This window comes from Cucurbita pepo, chromosome LG09, assembly GCF_002806865.2.
Source record: "Cucurbita pepo subsp. pepo cultivar mu-cu-16 chromosome LG09, ASM280686v2, whole genome shotgun sequence".
NCBI lineage: Eukaryota > Viridiplantae > Streptophyta > Magnoliopsida > Cucurbitales > Cucurbitaceae > Cucurbita > Cucurbita pepo.
In genome coordinates this window covers 4,436,600-4,450,870 of record NC_036646.1, presented here as the reverse complement: position 1 = coordinate 4,450,870, position 14,271 = coordinate 4,436,600, and the positions used below count along the sequence as shown (strand labels likewise).

General features: G+C 40.1%; 7 non-coding genes across 7 annotated transcripts; 1 reads left to right on the top strand and 6 right to left on the bottom strand.

Annotated features, from left to right (window-relative positions):
* Positions 1 to 3,781: 3,781 nt before the first annotated feature.
* TRNAH-GUG lies at positions 3,782 to 3,853 on the bottom strand. Its single transcript has one exon. It is a non-coding gene; the product is annotated as a tRNA-His (tRNA).
* Positions 3,854 to 9,691: 5,838 nt separating this feature from the next.
* On the top strand, positions 9,692 to 9,763 carry TRNAK-UUU. Its single transcript has one exon. It is a non-coding gene; the product is annotated as a tRNA-Lys (tRNA).
* A 587-nt stretch (positions 9,764 to 10,350) lies between these two features.
* On the bottom strand, positions 10,351 to 10,422 carry TRNAH-GUG. The gene has a single exon. It is a non-coding gene; the product is annotated as a tRNA-His (tRNA).
* An 89-nt stretch (positions 10,423 to 10,511) lies between these two features.
* On the bottom strand, positions 10,512 to 10,583 carry TRNAH-GUG. The gene has a single exon. It is a non-coding gene; the product is annotated as a tRNA-His (tRNA).
* Positions 10,584 to 10,672: 89 nt separating this feature from the next.
* On the bottom strand, positions 10,673 to 10,744 carry TRNAH-GUG. Its single transcript has one exon. It is a non-coding gene; the product is annotated as a tRNA-His (tRNA).
* Positions 10,745 to 10,835: 91 nt separating this feature from the next.
* Positions 10,836 to 10,907, bottom strand: TRNAH-GUG. Its single transcript has one exon. It is a non-coding gene; the product is annotated as a tRNA-His (tRNA).
* A 91-nt stretch (positions 10,908 to 10,998) lies between these two features.
* On the bottom strand, positions 10,999 to 11,070 carry TRNAH-GUG. Its single transcript has one exon. It is a non-coding gene; the product is annotated as a tRNA-His (tRNA).
* Between the last annotated feature and the right edge of the window lie 3,201 nt (positions 11,071 to 14,271).

The window sequence follows — 14,271 nt, the reverse complement described above, 5'->3', positions numbered from 1 at the left end:
ACAAAGTCTAATTACAAGATGGTGTTGAGTTTATTATAAATGGGGAATGACAAATTAAACCGACGGACTAACGTCTTGGGATGACATCCTCCTTGACCCCGAGCTCTTGAACGCTCCCTTGCCTCAACCAGCCAGTTAGTGAACACTTGCAAAAACGTATGAGGAAAGGGGTGAGTATAAAAATACACAGTAAACAACCTACTTGTAGCTCTTATTCCATCTTTAACCTAGTAGGTATTTGCGGGCTTTTCTCTAGTCTCTACGAATTACGGGTCTAGTTCTACAGCTATGTGAGCTTCTAGGAAAGCCTTAAAGTTCCGAACAAGTATCTGGTTTGAATCTTGCCCTAAGGAATTTGTACATGTTGTACAACCTTTCTATTTTATGACTTAGGTAGCTTGTTTTGTCTATATAGTGAATGATCAGTATCATAGGTTGATGCACGACCTCATACTAATTTGGTGGGACAATATAGTGTCTGCTAATATGAACATCATATATGGAAGGCTAGCTAGTGGACCCTCTCACAGGACCACAAAATCTACCTAATCTAGGGGTGCGACCCCGTGTGCCGGCCAACTGCTGTGTCAACCCACGTGGTCTCATCCCACTCTTAGGACGAGTTTACAACAGAGTGGCCCTATTCAAAAGACCCCTAACCACTTCTACGAGGTTGGGCACCTGGTTGCATCAACGCACTGCCCTATTTGCCTTAGGCCTAGCTCGACAAAACCACTCGGGGATTTATCGCTTGGTAAGAGTGCTAACAGGTCCAACCTAAGTTTATAATAATGTCATGGGGGTACTAGAGGGGAGAGGGTGGCGGGAACACTAGTGACACCGTTCATACTACTAATGGCTTGGAGATCTATCTTAATCACTCACGTGTGCCATGACGGTCTACTAGTTTCCTTGGGAAACTAGACGCTTAAACATGGACTCTCAACTCCAGGATACTCTACACTAACTCTTCAAGTCTAACTTAGTTTTGTAGCACTAGGGTCCAGACCTACTAGTCGCTACTCACGATCCTAGGGTGTTCGGTCTACTAGAGGTATCATGACCTAGGTCACCGTTCACCTAACCTATCTGTATAGCTCTAGTCTTATCTTATCGCTACTATCTACACTCTATAGGAAGAATACACAATCAATCACCTAGAGCTAATATACAATTTTCATGCAAATCAAATATGCTTAACGAGCAGATAACATACATCAATCACCTAAAATGCATATCACAAATTCTCATCCTCCTTTCTAATATAGCATAAAACATGAAAGCAATAGGTAGTCCATAATCTCTATCTTAGGGGCAATTCTGTAAATTCTACATCAAGCATATTATTCTCATATTTACGTGCTCGTTTAATGCTCTAACATGCCGGTTCTATCCATCTAAGGTTGGATTTATTAACATGCATGCTTGTTCAAGCAATCCCTATAAGTACTACTTAAGGAGGATTCAAATGGTAACTTACTTGGATAACTCGTACCCTCTCGAATTAGTTTTTTTCTAATTTCTCTATAGGTCCTAGTTCAAGCCAAAATAAGACTAGTATGGAAACTGGAGTGAAAATAGTCGAACAAGACAAAAAGAACTCACCACACTACTGTAGGGGGTCTTTACACGTGTGTTTCACACACGTGTGTCAAGTGTCACAATCGCACTCTTGCAGCAGCCGGACAATGATTGTGTGACACTTGTTTTAACCCAGCCAACAAGTCAGCAATGTGTAATTCTAACTTCGCGAATAATGTGGTCGTATGCTTGAGCCTCATCTCATGTTTGAGGGAAATTTTTTTGAAAACGTGAGTGAGGAAATACATTGAAAACGATTTTAAAGAAATCGATGTTATAGGCTAAAAGCAAATAAGCAACAACAACGACTTTGCTAGCATATGACCCGAGTAGGAAGAATTGACAACTAATCATATCCCTACTATAGTACATTTTGGGGTATTTTAGCCCTGACGGGTGTAGACATGATTTTGGTAACTAGCCATACACACTCATATTGGCACAATAATAGTAGTAAAGATATATCTAACATGAAAAACAATAAAAGGGATTAAAATTGAGTCGCATATGTTCATTGTCTGAAATAATAATCTTCTCAATTAATAGATTTTATAAAGAGAGATTAAATATTTCTTGGTCTAGTCTTATACAAATTCATTGGATATGATACTCCCACTTGGATCAAATCATTGATAACGATTACAAAGTGGATCATATCATATTGACAAAACACCCAACATTATCCATATAATATATAGACCATTTAGGTTATTACTTAAACATGATATCTTGTATATCAACCACATGCTATTCAAGATTACATTAATAACCTTGAGTTTTCATACCATGAATAATATTAAATTGTAAATAAAATAATAAAAATTATCATCTTGTAACACACCGTGGCTATTGGTTTGGGTAACACATCATGGCTATTGGTTTGGGATTCGAGCCCAAATCTCCATGGCCACGTGGAACTCTCATCTTGGGCATACGACTCCACCGCCATAACATGGAATTCCCACCACAAAATGCTTTCATGATTAAGGATCAACCAACAAACTTAGGTTAATATGCTTCAATAGTTTGTAAGCTAAAAAAAAACAAATGTGGATGCTAGAAATCGAGCCCAAGTCACCATAGCCACAATGGAATTCTCACAACTAAACTAAAGCCGATATTTAGTCAACATTCATCACTTTCATGATTAAGGATAAACTAACAAACTTCAAATTTGCTAGTTTGTAGCTAAAAAAAAAAGTAGATGTGGCTGCTGGGATTCGAGCCAGTTTCCACGGCCACAACGTGAAATTCTCACCACTAAACTACGAGCCAGTTTCCACGGCCACAACGTGAAATTCTCACCACTAAACTACGAGCCAGTTTCCACGGCCACAACGTGAAATTCTCACCACTAAACTACGAGCCAGTTTCCACGGCCACAACGTGAAATTCTCACCACTAAACTACGAGCCAGTTTCCACGGCCACAACGTGAAATTCTCACCACTAAACTACGAGCCAGTTTCCACGGCCACAACGTGAAATTCTCACCACTAAACTACGAGCCAGTTTCCACGGCCACAACGTGAAATTCTCACCACTAAACTACGAGCCAGTTTCCACGGCCACAACGTGAAATTCTCACCACTAAACTACGAGCCAGTTTCCACGGCCACAACGTGAAATTCTCACCACTAAACTACGGCCACTTAGATACCTAGCTAACATTCATCACTTTCATGATTAAGGATAAACCAACAAACTTCCAATTTGCTCGTTGGTAGCTATAAAAAGTAGATGTGGCTACTGGGATTTGAGCCCAAGTCTCCACGGCCAAAACATGGAATTCTTACCACTAAACTAAAACCACTTGGATGTTTGGCAATCATTCATCACTTTCATGATTAAGGATAAACAAAAAAATTTCTATTTGCTTAACCCGTTTGTTCATGGTTCGTAGCTAGAAAAAGCAAATGTGACTATTGGTATTTGAGTCTAGGTCTCACTTGGATATTTAGCTTAATTTGTAGCTTGTAGTGGTTTTGAGTTATATTAATATGCTTCAATTGTTCACAGCTAAAAAAAGTAGTTGTGGCTACTAGGATTCGAGTCTAGGTCTCCACAACCACAACGTGGAATTCTCACCACTAAACTACAGCCACTTGGAAATTTAGCCAACATTCATCACTTTCATGATTAAGGATAAACAAAAAAAAGTTCTAATTTTGCCTCAATGGTTCGTAGCTAAAAATAGTAGATGTGGCTGCTGGGATTCGAGCCCAGGTCTCCACGGCCACAACGTGGAATTCTCACCACTAAACTACAGCCACTTGAATATTTAGTCATCATTCATCACTTTCATGATTAAGGATAAACAAAAAAATTCTAATATGTTTCACTAGTTTGTTCATAAAAGCTCGTTGTGGTTTGCAGTTATGTTAATATGCTTCAATGGTTCATAGCCAGCCACAACGTAGAATTCTCACCACTAAACAAGCGGTGATGTCGCACTCCTCCATGCCGCCACTGAGTGTCGATGTCTCCATCACCGCCACCAAGAGGCCGGCACCGCGAAGACGGACGTCGAGTTGTCATCGAGCGAATGATCAAGGAGATGATCGCCTCTTTGTAGTACCCGATGCACGTCAACCTACAGGCGCAAGGGTTGTGTCACGCTGTCGAGCCAGAGGAAGAAGAAACGATCGAGTATCAGGAGGATTACTTCGCATTCGCTGCCATACTACGTTCTGTGCCTCCAAAGATACTAGCATCTCTCTCCACCAAGCGCACCGCGCAATCGGCTTGGGAGGGGATCAAGTCTCGCCGGGTTGGTGTGTAGCGAGTGCGGGAGTCCAACATCGAGCAGTTGTGGAAGGAGTTTTTGGAGATCCGCTTTAAGGACGAAAAACTATGGAGGAATGTCTTCCATGTCTGAAGCTCCACGACAACTCCAGCGAGAGCAATGGGTCTATCTCCTCAATTGGTCGCCAATGCGAAGCCTCAATGGGAAGACGCCACACGAGGCTTGGTACAACAAGAAGCAAGCGGTACATCATCTCTGAGTGTTCATCTGCGTCGCATATATGAAGATCACACGTCTCCACCTCGATAAGCTTGATCCTTGAGGGCTGAAGGTCATCTTCATCGGCTACGAACCCAGGAGCAAGGCGTACAGGCTCTATGATCCTGCGGGGGGGCGAGCTCACTTATCGCGCGACGTCGTGTTTGACTAGAACACCTTCTAGCGGTGGAACAATGTGACCGAGGTAGACCAAAACCCAAATCAATTCACGATGGATTACCTCGTTATTGAGCTAGGAGAAGGAGGAGCACAGCGTCGGGCATTATCACCGTCACAACAGCTGTACCGGACACGCCTACGCCTACACTTACTACAACTCCTGCTACGCCCTCTTAACCAGTTGAGTTCGTAACACCACGTACTACGGACTCGACGCTGGATGCCAATCACGATGATAGTCTGGCAGCCAAATACCGAAGGATTGAAGACCTACTAGGAGAAGGTGAACCATAAGGACTGGCGGCGCGCGAGCTCTTAAAAGAAGTGGCTAAACCGCATGCCATTCGCGCGGATGAACCGAACTTCTTCGCCGAAGCAGGAAGAAACCCGTGCTAGCTGAAGGCAATGAAGGAAGAGATGACATCCCTCACTAAGAACAAGACGTGGAGTTTGGAGGACATCCCATCAGGACACCGAGCCATAGGGCTAAAATGGGTATCAAACTAAAGCGAAACGAAGAGGGAGAAGTTGAAGTATAAGGCCGGTCTAGTGGCGAAGGGCTATGTCCAGAAGCAAGGAGTGGACTTCAAAGAGGTATTCGTGCCAGTTGCAAGGTTGAAATCCATTCGCTTGTTGCTGGCAATCGCGGCACATTGCTCTTGGGAGGTCCAACACATGGACATGAAGTCCGCTTTCTTCAACGGATAGCTTAAAGAGATCGTCTACGTCTGACAACCACTTGACTTCCTAGATAAGGACAACTTCGGCAAGGAACTGCGCCTGCACGAGGCACTCTACGGGCTTTGGCAAGCACCACTAGCCTAGAACGCAAAGCTCGATAATACTCTGCTGTCGCTGAAGTTCAAGAGTTGTGCCTCTAAGCATGGCATGTTGGTGAGCGGTGGTTGATTGTGGGAGTGTACGTCGACAACCTCATAATCATTGGAGACGACATGGAAGTTTTTAGAAGATTCAAGAGGGAGATGTCAAAGAATTTGAAGATGAGCGATCTTGACGTGCTCAGCTACTACCTCGGCATCGAAGTACAACAGAGTACTGTCGGCATCACCATCGCCAAAGTGCGTATGCGAAGAAGCTGCTGAACACAGCTAGGTTAGCGGACAGTAGCCCTACAAGGACACAAATGGTGGCCCAGCTCCAGCTAAGTAAGGCCGGCACTACGATGACAGTTGACGCCACCAATTATCGCAGTATTTTTGGGAGCCTGCGCTATCTGGTAAACACACGCCCTGACCTCGCTTATTCCGTTGGATACGTGAGTAGGTTTATGAAGCACCTAACGAGGAGCATCTTGTGGTTGTCAAGCGCATCCTGCTATGTGGCTGAAACCAAAGGCTAGGGTGTGAAATACTGTGCAGGGAGCGGAAATGAGAAGCTTGAGCTGGTCGGCTATAGTGATAGTAACATGGTGGGTGACGTTGATGATCGTAAGATCACCACTGGGATGATTTACTTTATCTTAGGCAGCGCGATCTGCCGGCAATCAACTAAACAAAAGTTAGTTGCTTTTTCTTCTTGCGAGGCAGGGTACATCACCGCTTCGACGGCGCAACACAAGGGGTCTGGCTTGCGCGATTGTTGAAAAAACTCATCGAAAGAGAGGGCGATCCACCAATGCTTTACGTGGACAACGAAGCTATAATCTCCCTGATCAAAAATCCAATTTTGTTTGTTTGTTGGCGGTCAAGATTTGTTGGCCACTTTGACCATTGCTTAATTTTATCTCTAGGTGGCATGATTTATTTGTTGGTCATCTTTAGGCCAAGATTAAGATTTTTGTTGGCCACTTCGACAATTTTTTCTCTAGGCCTAAGATTTGTTTGTTGGTCGTCTTTAAGCGTAAGATTAAGATTTGTAGGCCACTCCGACCATTTTATCTTTAGGCCCAAGATTTGGTTGTTGGCCATCACGATTTGGCTTGTTGGCCACTTCTGCCATTGCGCAATTTTATCTTTAGGAGCAATTTTTAATTTCTAAGTCTGTTACTGGACCGATAAACATACATGTCGATAAACATGTATGTTAACTTCTAAATCAGGATCCTAATGAAAGTCGGATTCCTTCCCTCAAAGTTCCTCCCTTTTCATACTCTCAATTACTGGATCAAATTTTTTTCAAATGGATACTGCTTTCGAATTTTCTGTCTTACCTTTTTCAATAAGTTCCATTTCAATGTATGCAATCTAGAAAATNCAAGTTTCCATGGTTACAACTAGTTTGATATTTAGCCTAGTCTAGTTTCTTGGGCTCATTTACAAACTTGTCATTCAATTCCAATGTTAATCTCGTCTTAACGGTTCAAAATTACAGATATGCTAGCAAGCACCTAACTGTCTCCATATTATATTGTTCNCGGACTATTTTTCTTGTTTTCTAACAAGTGTGTCTTAAGAAAAAGGGTTCGAATTTGCCATGAAATTGACGAAAATCGTCACTAGCATCCGTTCGTTACGTGACAAGNGAAAACAAATGTGTCGGTTGGGATTCAAGCTCAAGTCTTCACATCATAGCCACACCGTGGAATTCTTACCACTAAACTACGACCACTTTGATATTTAACCAAACATTCATCATAATATCGACTCTTGGGGCTCATTTATCAACTCATTGGCATGTGTCCAATCTAATGGTTGTGAACTCTATTCGAGGTGGAACAAGGACCACACTGGACGATTACAAATGTCATATTTACGAATGTCAAATGTGGCTGCTCGAATTCGAGCCCAAGTCTCTACGGCCACAACGTCGAATTCTCAACACTAAACTATAGCCATTTCGATATGTTGCCCATCATTCTTCATAATCTACAACTGATAATCATTGGGTTGTGAACTCTATCCAAGGTGAAACAAGGACCATACCGAACCATTACGAATTTCATACCAGCGGTTGTAGCTAAAAGCATAACAATGTTTCATGTCTGATCGCTTTATTAAAATTTATGTTTCTATGTTCCATCTTATATTATTGAGAATTAGAAAATAAATCTCAAATGTGGGTGCATGGANAGTACGAAGGGACATGATGACCAGAAAAAAGAAAGTAAAGGTTGTGGGCGTGGTTGCAAACGTGGCAATAGAGGAGCCGTAAAAATACCTCACAAACCCAGGTCTCCACGACCACAACGTGGAATTCTCACCACTAAACTACAACCACTTCAATATTTAGTAGCAATGTTGATCTCGTCTTAAGGTCTCATGATTGAGGGATAAACAAGAAAACTTCTAATTATTTCCATAAGTTTAATATCATCTCGTAACTCATCCTGATCCAATCCAAAAAGCAAAAAATAGAAAGTTGAATTATGAACTCTATTTAAATTAGTGTTTCTTTTGAGTTATGTTAATATGGTTGAATAGTTTGTAGCTAAAAAATTCCCATGATACATACGTGTTATTTTTNGCCGCGATATTTAGCCCACCAGGGTTGAAGTGGTCCATACCACCCGACCATTACGAATGTCATNAAACCCTACCCTTTACGGTTTCCTACTAACATAATCATATCATCTCCTAACTCATGGGCATGTGTTTTTTAAGAAAATAGCTTTAAAAATTTATTTCATCAAACTCAATATATTTAATTCAAAAANCAAAACAATGTTATGTGTGTGGCGGTTGGGATTTAGGCCCAGGTCTCACAACCACAACGTGGAATTCTCATCACTAATCTACAAGCACTTCGGTATTTAACCCATCATTCTTCATAATCTACAACTAATCATTAAAAAGGCATGTGTCTAATACAGTCATGAAAATAGAAGGTTGGGGTATGAACTCTATTCAAGATGGAACACGAACAATATCGGACCATTAAAAATGTACTACTTGCGGTTGTAGCGAAAAGAAAGGCATGTGTCTAATCCAAGCAAAAAAAATTGGGTTGTGAACTCTATTCGAGGTGGAACACGGATGTCTATGTTTCATCCTTGTGCTATTGAGAATTAGAAAACAATTGTCAAATGTCTCTCGAACTCATCGTTAAACTAGGATTCAAGCCCAAGTCTCCATGGCAACAATGTGGAATTCTCACCACTAAACTACTACAGCCACTTGGATATTTAACCGTCACATCATTTTCATGATTAAAGATAAACAAAAAAACATCTAATTTGCTTCACCAGTTTGTTCATAAAAGCTCGTAGTGGTTTTGAGTTATGTTAAATGTTTCAATGGTTTGTAGCTGAAAAAAATAAATGGGGTTGGGATTTGAGCCTAGGTCTCCACGACCACAACATAAAATTATCACCACTAAACTACAACCACTTAGATATTTAGTCACCATTCATCATTTTCGTGATTAAGGATAAACCAACAAACTTCTAATTTTCTTGACGGGTTTGCTCATGAGAGCCCATGGTTTTGAGTTAGGTTAATATAGTTGAATGGTTTGTAACCGATAAACGGTTAAGCATAAACTAGCACTCCTTCTAAAGTAACATGATCATAACATTAAAAAAAAAAAAAAAAAACAAAAAAACTCATTGAGACCACGACTTGTAATCTTCACCACTAAACTAGGATGCCCCCACTCACATGCTTCCACATGTACAATTTAGTGATCACATTGTTTATATCATATACAAAAGTGGGCCGCATCCATAGTGTCCTCAGAATAAGGTACTCAGCCTTATCCTTATACTATAAATCATTTTGACTATATACTTGAACTTGATCCACTCTTATGTCTCTACATATAGTTCAAGTAATCATACTATAGTCAGAGTGTTCTTAGTTTATTGGATTGAGATTAATGATCGTAAAGTTCACTTTATTCAATAACAATCTTTACTTTATAAACAATAATAATAACTTTATTGAAAATAGAATATGTTTTTGTTTACCAACTATGAGTTTTAGAACCTAAAACCCAACAGGGACAACACATGCTAGCAAGGTTGTGACAAGCCATCTTAGCTCAGTGGTAGAGCGCGTGGCTTTTAACCACATGGTCGTGGGTTCGATCCCCACAGATGGCGCTTTGGTCATCATTGGCCTAGCGAAAGCACCATGGTTTACGCTCATCATCACTTTTTTCTGCCTCAAATAACTCTATCTAACAGGTGGGTAAAACATATGCTACCATGGTTGTGACAAGCTATCTCATCTTAGTGGTAGAGCCGGTTGCTTTTAACCACGTGGTGATGGGTTTGATTGATCCCCACATATAGCGCTAGAAATTAAACAACTACAAATACTCATTGTGTAGGCTCTTGCATCATTTTTCTAGCAAATACACCCCAATTTACTATCATGTGTCACTTTTTTTCTGCATCAAATAACTCTTTCTAACAAGTGGGACAACATGTGCTATTAGGGTTGTTACAAGCCATCTTAGCTCAGTGGTAGAGTGAGTGACTTTTAACCCCATGTGGTCGTGTGTTCAATCCCTTTAGACTTATCGTTTGAAGGCCTACAAGGTTTACTTGTTATGTTTTTTTTTTTTTTTTTTTTTTTTTTTTTTTTTTTNAAAAAGTAGATATGGGGATTCGAGCCCAGGTCTCCACGGCCACAGCGTGGAATTCTCAAACTTCAAATTTGCTCGTTGGTAGTTATAAAAAATAGATGTGGCTGCTGGGATTCGAGCCCAGGTCTCCACGGCCACAACGTGGAATTCTCACCACTAAACTACAACCACTTGGATATTTAGCCGACATTCATCACTTTCATAATTAAGGATAAACGAAGAAACTTCAAATTTGCTCGTTGGTAGCTATAAAAAGTAGATGTGGCTGCTGGGATTCGAGCCCAGGTCTCCACGGCCACAACGTGGAATTCTCACCACTAAACTACAGCCACTTGAATATTTAGCCGACATTCATCACTTTCATGATTAAGGATAAACCAACAAACTTCAAATTTGCTCGTTGGTAGCTATAAAAAGTAGATGTGGCTGCTGGGATTCGAGCCCAGGTCTCCACGGCCACAACGTGGAATTCTCACCACTAAACTACAGCCACTTGAATATTTAGCCAACATTCATCACTTTCATGATTAAGGATAAACCAACAAACTTCAAATTTGCTCGTTGGTAGCTATATAAAGGGTGGATGTGGCTACTGGGATTCGAGCCCAGGTCTCCACGGCCACAACGTGGAATTCTCACCACTAAACTACAGCCACTTGGATATTTAGCCATCATTCATCACTTTCATGATTAAGGATAAACCAACAAACTTCAAATTTGCTCGTTGGTAGCTATATAAAGGGTGGATGTGGCTACTGGGATTCGAGCCCAGGTCTCCACGGCCACAACGTGGAATTCTCACCACTAAACTACAGCCACTTGAATATTTAGGCATCATTCATCGCTTCACCAATTTGTTAATAAAAGTCAATCGGGTGGTTTGAATTAGGTTAATATGCTTCAATGGTTTATATAAATAAAAAAAATCAAATGTGGCGGTTGGGATTTAAGCTCAGGTAGGTATCCACAATCACAACATGAAATTCTCACCCTTAAACTACAACCTTTTGGATTTTTAACCCATCTTGACATGATCCCATCATATATAGCTTTTATACGTGGTATAACCTATCATAACATAACATAGCATAGTATCAAATAACATAGTATAGTATAGCGTAGCATATCATTCATACATATGACATATGCTGGGGCCATAGGACGCGCCATCATATATAATACAATTTATCCAACCAAGCTAATAGTGGAGTCACTCACTTGGTTTGCACAAGACGATGTTACTCAACCATCCATTTTGAGTAATTGCCATCCATTTTGATTCCAACAAAACCTTGCCCACGAATATTCAAAAAACATCAAGAAATAAGGAAGAACTCAAGGTAAGTTTTTGAGTTTTTTATTCTTAGTTTTTCTTGAGAGATGGGAGATTCAAGGAGATTCATATAACAAAATTTAGTAGGTTGATCTAGAAAGTATTTTGCATATTTTTTGTGATGAAAATTAGAGTCGAATCGAACTAGAAGGAGTTCTGGTGTTTGTTGAGAAACAGTAAGAATGTAGTTTCTGTCAACCATTTTGAATGAGAATATCTCTTCTATAGTTGGAAATAAACTACAAGAAAAACATCTTTGTAATGATGGATTATTTACTCTAATACTTTGGTGGAGGAACCAGTTGATTCAAGTTTGCTATGAAAAGTAATGAAAATATAAAGAAAATTGGAAAAAAATAGAAAATTCTTCGAATTCTAAAAGTTAATTGTGCAGACAGAATATTTGATTGACGCGTTAGACATCGAGCAGTGAAATGCAGCAAGGCTAGCGGTGGAAAGATGTCGAACTATAGGAGTAATGCATCTACCAAGCGTGTGGAAATGTGTCATGGTTTGACTGGAACAATGCATTAGACTTCCACGGGAGACGCATCGCTTAGACCTAACCTAATTTGACCCTAAATTGCGACCCTTCAACCCGCGTGCGACTCAGTTCAGTTCCCACCACCAGATCCAATAACAATGATTCGACCTGACTCAGAGCGCCTATTAGTGAGAACTACATGTTGCCAGTAGAAAATTCATGGGTAATTGTCGTGCTCGTTGGGGTTCAAAGTCGAGTGTTAACTGCGTGCTGCCCATATGCCCGCACATGAGTCTCCATGCATTGTTGGGCACGTAAACTTCGAATGTACATTGAGAATTGTTTTACAATCGTTTTGTCTCCCGATCCACTATTTTTTCGTCCCAGTTGCAATTTGACCTTAATATCACTTGAATCAGAATCAATTAGTGAATTTTCAAGAAATTTGGAGCCTCCAATAAGTGAAGGCATGTATGATCTTGGTAAGTAGCCACAAAGACTTTAGGCAAGTAATGTTTTAGGGAACACTAGAACGTGTTATCGTACAAAAATATCTTGCCTTAGGTGTTCAAAATATGCATGTTTAAGACTCTAGAAGGGCTATTTGGATGAGAACACTATATATGTTATGAAAAATGACTGAAATGTCCCTGGGATGAGAATTTAGGTACATGCCTACTTTAATGATTTTTGTTGTGATTGAAATGAGGATATGATATTACAATTGATAGATGTTATTTTCCGGTTGAGTTTGCATGAATATTTCGTCCTTACGTGATTGATATTAATATCTCTATAAAAAGTTGAACGAATGTTTTGAAAATATTCTCCGTTCTTTATGTGATTGATAAGAGTATCTTCCTAGTTAAGTTGAGGGCGCTAGAATTAGAGCGATTTTCAAGTTGACCTAGAACAATATACTTCTAGAGTACCAAGCCCGAAAGGATTGTGAGCATCAAGAGCACCAAGAGGTTGGGATAGCCCTATGATGTTAGTCCCAAACGTCCTAAAACGATTGTCATATTTAAAGCGTCTAAACGTCCTAAGAACCTAGTAAGCCTCCTCAGCAAGGTTGATTTGGACTGCCATATAGGGTTATTGGTAATAAGAACAATATAACCAAAACCTCCCAAGAAATTTGAGTTACTGTTGTGTGAGGGACGGATCAAGGTTGATGTCTCGATTTCGTAAACTAGTCCTAAGTAAGGGCTTGACACCACAGAGATAATTAGCTCTTTTATTGCATGTAGAAATGAGTCATGGCTGACACCTCAATTCTATCCTAAAGAGAGACTTAGGATTACACACGTAGTTATCTTAAAGCAAAGTATTTCTATTGCATATAGAAACAAGTCAAGGCTAAAGTTGCGATTCTGTAAATCGGTCTCGAAAATGACTTGAGAATACATAAGTAGATATGTAAATGTGAGTATTTCTATTACATGTAGAAACGAAACATGATTAACACCGTGATATTGTTGCTTAATGGGTATTTTTATACTCATCCATGTTTTTTTTCATGTGGTCACAGGCTATCGGTCGAGGTGGGAGAGTGTTGAGGAGCCGTGCTTTCACATAGGAATGTCAACCCAGGGCATCAGTTTAGCCAATATTTTCATGGGTTGTTAGTACTATTGTGTATGCCATTCCCATTTTTGGTTGGTAAACTAACGTGAACAAAGTCTGTTTTGTATTTTTTATTTTGGATTTTTATTTCAAGAATGATGTTGTATGATTTTAACTCGTGAAATTTTATCATTTTTTTTTTGTTTTTGTTTTTTTATGTCTATTATTGCCTTGTCCTTTTAGTCATGGTTTGAAATTTAAAACCTTAAAAATTGAGTTGTAACAGGTTCTGATATTAGCCGACAATTAGTTGTATTTGTAGACGAAAGCTTCCTTCAGATACAACTGAGTGATTGACTCATCACCTATCGTTAAGATATTGTCGGTAGTCTTTCTCTTCCTAAAATTGTATCCTTCGACTCAATCGATGCCTCCAGAACATTGGGGTTAGTCGTCTTTCAATCCAATCCAAGCGGGTGATACTTACAGAAGTCCCTGAGGTACCTAGGCTCTCTTGACTTGCTAACATTGTTTTTGTCGTATCAGTTCTCCACATTTGTTGTAGCAACATGAATCAGGGTCTCCAAGGACATCATCACCATATGGGAGGACAAAATATAAGAAGATATTAAAGCAC